Source organism: Homarus americanus, unplaced genomic scaffold, assembly GCF_018991925.1.
Source record: "Homarus americanus isolate GMGI-L3 unplaced genomic scaffold, GMGI_Hamer_2.0 scaffold6546, whole genome shotgun sequence".
In the NCBI taxonomy this organism is placed as follows: Eukaryota; Metazoa; Arthropoda; class Malacostraca; order Decapoda; family Nephropidae; genus Homarus; species Homarus americanus.
Window position 1 is genome coordinate 24,242 of NW_024713627.1, and position 7,730 is coordinate 31,971.

Genomic DNA, 7,730 nt, shown 5'->3' on the forward strand with positions numbered 1-7,730 from the left:
CTGATCGGTCCAATGGCGACAATCGCCACCCTCAATCATCAACGGCAGTCAATCTCTCGCAGTCAACTCCGGTCAACTCCGGTCAACTCCAGTCAAGTGGGTTCTGACGGAAACCCTGAAATGAACTCACTGTTAGCTCTAGTTAACTTTACCACTGCCCTATCTAACCCTGTCTGAGATTGAATGAAACTTACTTGTTATACTGCAATAGCGCAGCACAGGTGACTAGGCCACGTGACTATTTCTGTGACGGACGCGCAGGGACGTCTTATCTGCCTGACTGCTCCCCGCGACTGAGGGCCAGCCAGCGTCGCGTCCTCTCAAGGCGTTAGCTTATGCCTACGTGACATATTTTCCGCCTAACTAATAACTCCTTGGGACACCCGTAACATTATTCAGACTGATAAACGATCTATAAAAATTTCAAATTCAATAATAGTCCCTTACTTCATGAATCGCATCATTTTTAATTCGGTAAATTACATTTAATATCATATAGGCCTAGTTCCGCAATCTCTCGCTATGAGCAGGCAGCGCTCTTTTCCCTCCCGCGACCTTGAACGCTCAGTGTTGCCAATGGCGGGGCATTCGAAATTACTCTGAAATTTCTGAGTATTACAATCGACCCCCCTAAAAAAAGACAGCACTGTCCTCATGTGCTGAGAAAAACATACATACGACCCCCCTAAAAATTTGTTCTAAGGACTGCATCTCACCCCTTTAACGTGCTAAATGCAGCATTTGTCTTCTCTTCTCTCCTTTTCTCTCCCGCTAACATATATATATATATACATATATATATATATATATATATATATATATATATATATATATATATATATAGCAGTATAGAGAGAGTTATATATATATATATATATATATATATATATATATATATATATATATATATATATATATATATATATATATATATATATATATATATATATATATATATATACATACATACATACATACATACATACATACATACATACAGTGACCCCTCCGTTAACGAACTCAATCCGTTCCAGAAGGTCGTTCGTTAACCGAAAAGTTCGTTAACCGAAACCATTGTTTCAATGGGTTTTTGGGTAATTGGTTCCAGCTCACCGAAAATTTCCTAAATTCAACAAAAATGGTAGAAAAGTTCACTTACTTTGAGGTGTATATGTAGAAGGCTCCTGGATGATGATGATGATGATGGGATTTAGATTGGGGGTGGAGGAGAAGGAAGAAGATAAGGCATTGGGTTGGAAGAGAAGTCACCCCATGGTGCCATTTCTCCCATAAAATTTTAGCTCACTTGGTGTAATTCAGGATTATTTTCTTTAAATCAACACTGCACTGCATTATATATTGTCAATATGTAAAATATATTTCAAAATGACCAATAATTTGCTTGGAAACACAGAAAAAAAGCATTTAGTTGAAGAGAGTCTCAAGCAAGATGTTACCTCCAGTGAAAACAGAGAGAGACTAACTCCTGTTTGCTGTGTTAAGAGGCTGGATGCCGTGCATTAAACTAGTCACTTTACCTTCAATTATGTTCAACAATTGTTAAAATGACTAAAAAATTGAATATTAAACTTCTAAAATTATTGAATAGTATAAACTTCTTGATATTTACTAAAATAGTAAGGAATTTATGCCCTAGAACCGATTAATGTATTGGCGGACTGATACTAAAGCTGGTTGCCCGGTCAGTGCAAGTGAAAACATGTTGAGGTCGGTTCGTAAGAACTTCGTTAACCGAATTTTTTTTCGTTAACCGAATTGAAGATCCTTATGGAAGGCAGTTCGTTAATCGAAATTACGTTAACCGAGGTGTTCGTTAAACGAGGGGTCACTGTATATATATATATATATATATATATATATATATATATATATATATATATATATATATATATATATATATATATATATATATATATATATATATATATATATATATATATATATATATATATATATATATTTAGTGGGTCTAAATGGTCGTAAAATGGGAGACTTGGGGTTGGGTCTTGGGTGCCTGGAACCAATTAGAATAAATCCCATAGGTTCTGTACTTTCGTTATCGGTGGGGTCCCAATTAGGCGCGATAACCAAGGGATGACTGTACTGTACTCTATATACAGTCAACCCTCACATTACGCGGTCCCGCATTCCGCGGTTCACCGTTAACGCGGTGCCCTGCCGGAACCTAACATGCTCACATTCCGCGGTCGTGAACCCCATTATGCGGAGAGCGGCTGGCAAGCCGCGCCATTTTTGGATCCAAACCTCCCGCCATCCGCCATGTTGTGTAAGAGGCGCGAAAATGGTGCGCACAAGGTCGCCCAGTCATCAAAACATTACCAGTTCTTCACCCGCCACCCACTACAGCCGGCCCAAGTCAGTGATAGTGATAATTATAGTGAGGATATGGACTTATATGAACTTTGGGGGGTTTGACAAAGAGGCCTTGCAAGCCTCTGTGGTGGATAGTGATACAATTGATACAAGTGATACAGGTGAGGGCCAATAATCTGCCCTCTGCCTCGGAACCAACCGCCCATCCCCGTGTGCCCAGCCATCTTTTCTACTAATGTAAGTGTTAAAAAACCTAATATTATTGATATTTCTTTTAATTATTAATTGTGTGTGCATGCCATCATAAAGTTAAGATAATATTTTTACTACAACATAGTTGTGTGTCGTCAAAAAGTGGAGTTTGGGGGTCGGCTTGGACTCTATTTCAATTAATCCCATATGTTATGTTATTCACTTTACGCGTTCCTCACTTTCCGCGGTACCCTCCGGGTTACATTAACCGCGTAAAGTGAGGGTTAACTGTATATATATATATATATATATATATATATATATATATATATATATATATATATATATATATATATATATATATATATATATATATATATATATATACAGTGACCCCTCGTTTAACGAACACCTCGGTTAACGTAATTTCGATTAACGAACTGCCTTCCATAAGGATCTTCAATTCGGTTAACGAAAAAAAATTCGCTTAACGAACTTCTTACGAACCGACCTCAACATGTTTTCGCTTGCACTGACCGGGCAACCAGCTTTAGTATTAGTCCGCCAATACATTAATCGGTTCTAGGGCTTAAATTCCTTACTATTTTTGTAAATATCAAGAAGTTTATACTATTCAATAATTTTAAAAGTTTAATATTCAATTTTTTAGTCATTTTAACAATTATTGAACGAAATTGAAGGTAAAGTGACTAGTTTAATGCGCGGCATCCAGCCTCTTAACACAGCAAACAGGCGTCAGTCTCTCTCTGTTTTCACTGGAGGTAACATCTTGCTTGAGACTCTCTTCAACTAAATGCTTTTTTCTGTGTTTCCAAGCAAATTATTGGTCATTTTGAAATATATTTTATATATTGACAATATATAATGCAGTGCAGCATTGATTTAAAGAAAATAATCTTGAATTAAACCAGAGAGCTAAAATTTTATGGGTGAAATGGCACCATGGGGTGACTTCTCTTCCACCCCAATGCCTTCTTTTCTTCCTTCTCCTCCACCCCCATTCTAAATCCCATCATCATCATCATCATCCAGGAGCCTTCTACATACACACCTCAAAGTAAGTGAACTTTTCTACCATTTTTGTTGAATTTAGGAAATTTTCGGTGAGCTGGAACCAATTACCCAAAAACCCATTGAAACAATGGTTTCGGTTAACGAACGTTTCGGTTAACGAACGACCTTCTGGAACGGATTGAGTTCGTTAACCGAGGGGCCACTGTATATATATATATATATATATATATATATATATATATATATATATATATATATATATATATATTATATATATATATATATATATATATATATTACTGTATATATATATATATATATATATATATATATATATATATATATATATATATATATATATATATATATATATATATATATATATATATATATTGGGATTTAGCTATTTTTAGGAAAATGCAGTTTTATTTACTTTTTATTCTATTTTTGTCATAAATGTGAATAAAATAACTGTGTAAATTGAATTTGGTCATAAATTAACCAGAATTTTAAATATGAATTGTCATTAGTAGAGCCTTCGTTATTGGAGGCTTTCCTGTACAGGGTGGATAAAACACATTGTATCTAACAATGAATTCTTATATTTTTTTATCACTCAATCGTGATTTTTTTTTTTTTTTTGAGAATTATAGTGGCGAGAGGTGGAAGTGATTGCACAACAGCCTGGTGATGAGCAAGCCACACCACCTCTTCTATTTTGTTGTCATATCTGCACTAGCGTAGCTAGGGGGGGGGGCGGTCCGCCCCGGGCGGCACTTTTGGGTCGGCTCATCACCCATATCTGCAGCTACTGGAGACGTTAATCCATCCCTTTGTATCGGCGGCAAGTTAATCCTTGTCATGTCTGACCTAACACCTGACCCACATCATCACGGCCATGTCATGAGCTATCATCACGGCCACGTCATGAGCTACACCCTTGCTATGCGCCCTCCCCCGCCACACACACAACCTGTAACCTGTTGAGAGAAAAGACTTCAGCATTTTGTTGCTATTGCTGCTATAACTATTAAAGACAGAATACAGACGTGGAAAGAAGGCCCCCTTGAACTTTTGCAGTTTATTCAAAAGTATAACCTTGGGAACTCGGTTCCAAATATAGTAATAATGCTGAGGATTTTCCCCACAATTATTGAAGAATTTGCCAACAAAAAAACAAGAAAAGTTACTTTGTAGAAAGTTGTAGTTTTCATTTCAGAAATAAAGATGGTCCTAATTTTTTACACTTTTTACTTTTTTCCCTATCCTATATGTCGTTTTTGCTTTTTGTTTAACTGTTACTTATAAAGTTTAAGTATGTTTGGTGTGTATTTAAAGCATACTATAATTGAGTATGTGAAAGTACAGTAATATTATAATGGTACACAAACTATTTAATATATATATATATACATAAGAGTGAGTCACTGTGCAATATGTATTTTTTGTAGGGGCACGGGAGGGGGGGACGGCAAACTCAAGGGCCGCCCCGGGCGGCACACACTCTAGCTACGCCACTGCATATCTGGGTCTTTCCCTCATGGAAGCTAGATGCCTTATCGACTCTAATAACACATTACCTGCCAAAAGCTCACTCATATTCCTCCCCAGAATCTCAAGTAAAGGCATAGATAACTAAGGGAAAGCCTAGTCCATATTTCACCTCTGGGACACCTGCTCTCCTGGTTGGTTGGTTGTTTGGGCTTTAGGCCTATCAACTGCAAGGGTCTTTAAGGCTGTCAATGTCAAGCTTCATCCACCAAACTTTATGCCTTCTTCAGGTGTTAAGGATAATTCTAAGACCACATAAACTCTCACTACGTATGTGACCATGACTTGTGCCCTCCTACCTTACCCGGGTCTGCCACCCCTAGCTCCCTCCTCATCAATATCCCCCTACCCTCTTGTGACCCATTGTGTAGAAAGGGCCTGAGCTCACGGGTGTGGTAGTAAGAGGGATGGATGATTACTTTTGATCATGATTTTATATCTGTGAGTCTTTGATCACTGAACTTTGTTTATCAACTGTGGCTTCAGATTTAACTGCTTTACTTCTTTATCATTTTCACAATTTATCAGCTTACAAACTGTTCAGGCAGTTGGTCTGTTCCTTGTTTTTTTCTTAAGGCATCCAATATTAGCAATGTACAGTAGAGCAGGAAACCTGAGTACAGTATACAGTTCAGTACTGTACCTAGAGAAAAGCTGTCATGTTTGGTAGGGTCACACTGGATAACACCCTTTTCACATCTGACCCAGGCTGGGGATTGAACCTGAGATGCAGTACAGGGTGGTGGTATAACTGCTGCTAATACACTACAGGGTCAGAGTTATAAAAAGTACTGGACTTTGTAACTTGAGTAAAAATATTGTTACATTGGCAAAATGTTACTCAAGTAGAAGTACTGTAAAACTATCCAAAGTTCAGTGTACTCAAGTAGAAGTAAAAAAGTATCTCATTCAAAGTACTTTAGTACTGAAAATAAAATGTATCAACAAAATTATTAATTGTCTCAAAAATTAAAATAAATTCACAGTAAATTAAAAAAACTAGTTAATTAAAGATAAAAATAAAAGACAGTATTACACATGTTTATTTTCAAATATTTCTATTCGAGATTAATCAATAGCTAATTCTTGAAATTATGGCTGTCAAATCAAGATCTTTTAGGCCTTAATATAAGCCCAGCACGACCTACCAAAAGAGAATACATTCAGCCTCTCTTCTCCCTACAATCCATCACAGTGACAGTGAGCAGGCTGACAGTACTGTATATCCATCCAACACTATGATCACTTTATTCTTTATCCACACAAGTATCGTCGATGCGGACTTATGGTTCGCAGACATAATGTTGTCTCTGCTCACATTAGGAAGGGATGTGATTTCTCTTTTTTTCCGGTTTGCCGTTTTTTCCATTGTTTTAGGCGGCCCACGTGAATCGTGTAGATCCGTTGAGAAAAATTTGGGGGTATGACCATGACAAGAGAAGTGTTTGACAATAAATATGACAATAAATATAAATAATTGACCCTTTAGGGTCAATGGGTCAGTTTACAAACTGCCACGCCAGTATACTGAGTATACAGGCACTCCTCGACTTACGACCCACTCGACTTATGACCACCCGGACATGTGACTGCCTCAGTCGTACACAAATTTTGTAAAATTACGTATTTTTGAGTCCTGGCGTCAGTGATTGCGCTGTGTACTGACAAAAATTTTTGTTTGTAATTCCTTTTAAAATGGCTGGCAAGCTTAAAAGTGAGAGTTTTGTGGTGCTGAGAAGAAAAAGAGACACCCATTTTAGATTTTCTATGTATTATTTAAGCATTTTCGACTTACGACCAATTCAACTTAAGACCTGGATTTGGGTCCCTAACCCCGTTGTAAGTCGGGGACTGCTTGTAGTGTCGGCACTCTGCAAGTTTGTGCGTTACATCAAAGACTCTATTTCTCATTGGCTGAGTATTGCTTGTTTGGCATTCAATTCTCTGATTCTTTAGTATGTCATTGACCAAAGATTAAGGACATCACACAATGCCACTATTAGAAGCATTATATTATGCCCTTCCACCCTATCCACTTAATCCACCCTCCCACACTGCCACTGGTAGGGGAGGGGCTAAGTATTTTTCAATACGTATAACTAAGTTTCTATAACCATTTTACACTTTCTGATGATCACAATTTATTCTACAGCCCATGCCATATTTCATAGTTGTATAGGCAACTCAGTATTTGATTACTATTTCTTTCAATAAATCGACAAAGCAACTACCTATGTGTGTCATAGCTGGACGGCTTCTAATTTCACAATATCACTTTGTCAAGGATATTGTGAAATTAGAAGCCGTCCGGTGTAGAGCAACAAAGATGATACCTTCATTATGTAACAAACCCTGTGAAGAGAGGTTGGAGGAATTAAACTTATTTTCATTAAAAAAGCGTCGACTCCGGGGTAGATTAATCGAATGTGTAACCGCCTTAGTTAAGGACGGTCGGGTGACGGGCAAGTCGAAGGGAATGATTGAAACCCGTCTTTGACTCACTCGGTATTTATTGATATGGTCAAAAACCTGCAGAGAACATGGCATTCATTAGTATTACATGGTGATCCATCTGATACATAATTAGTCTCACACAA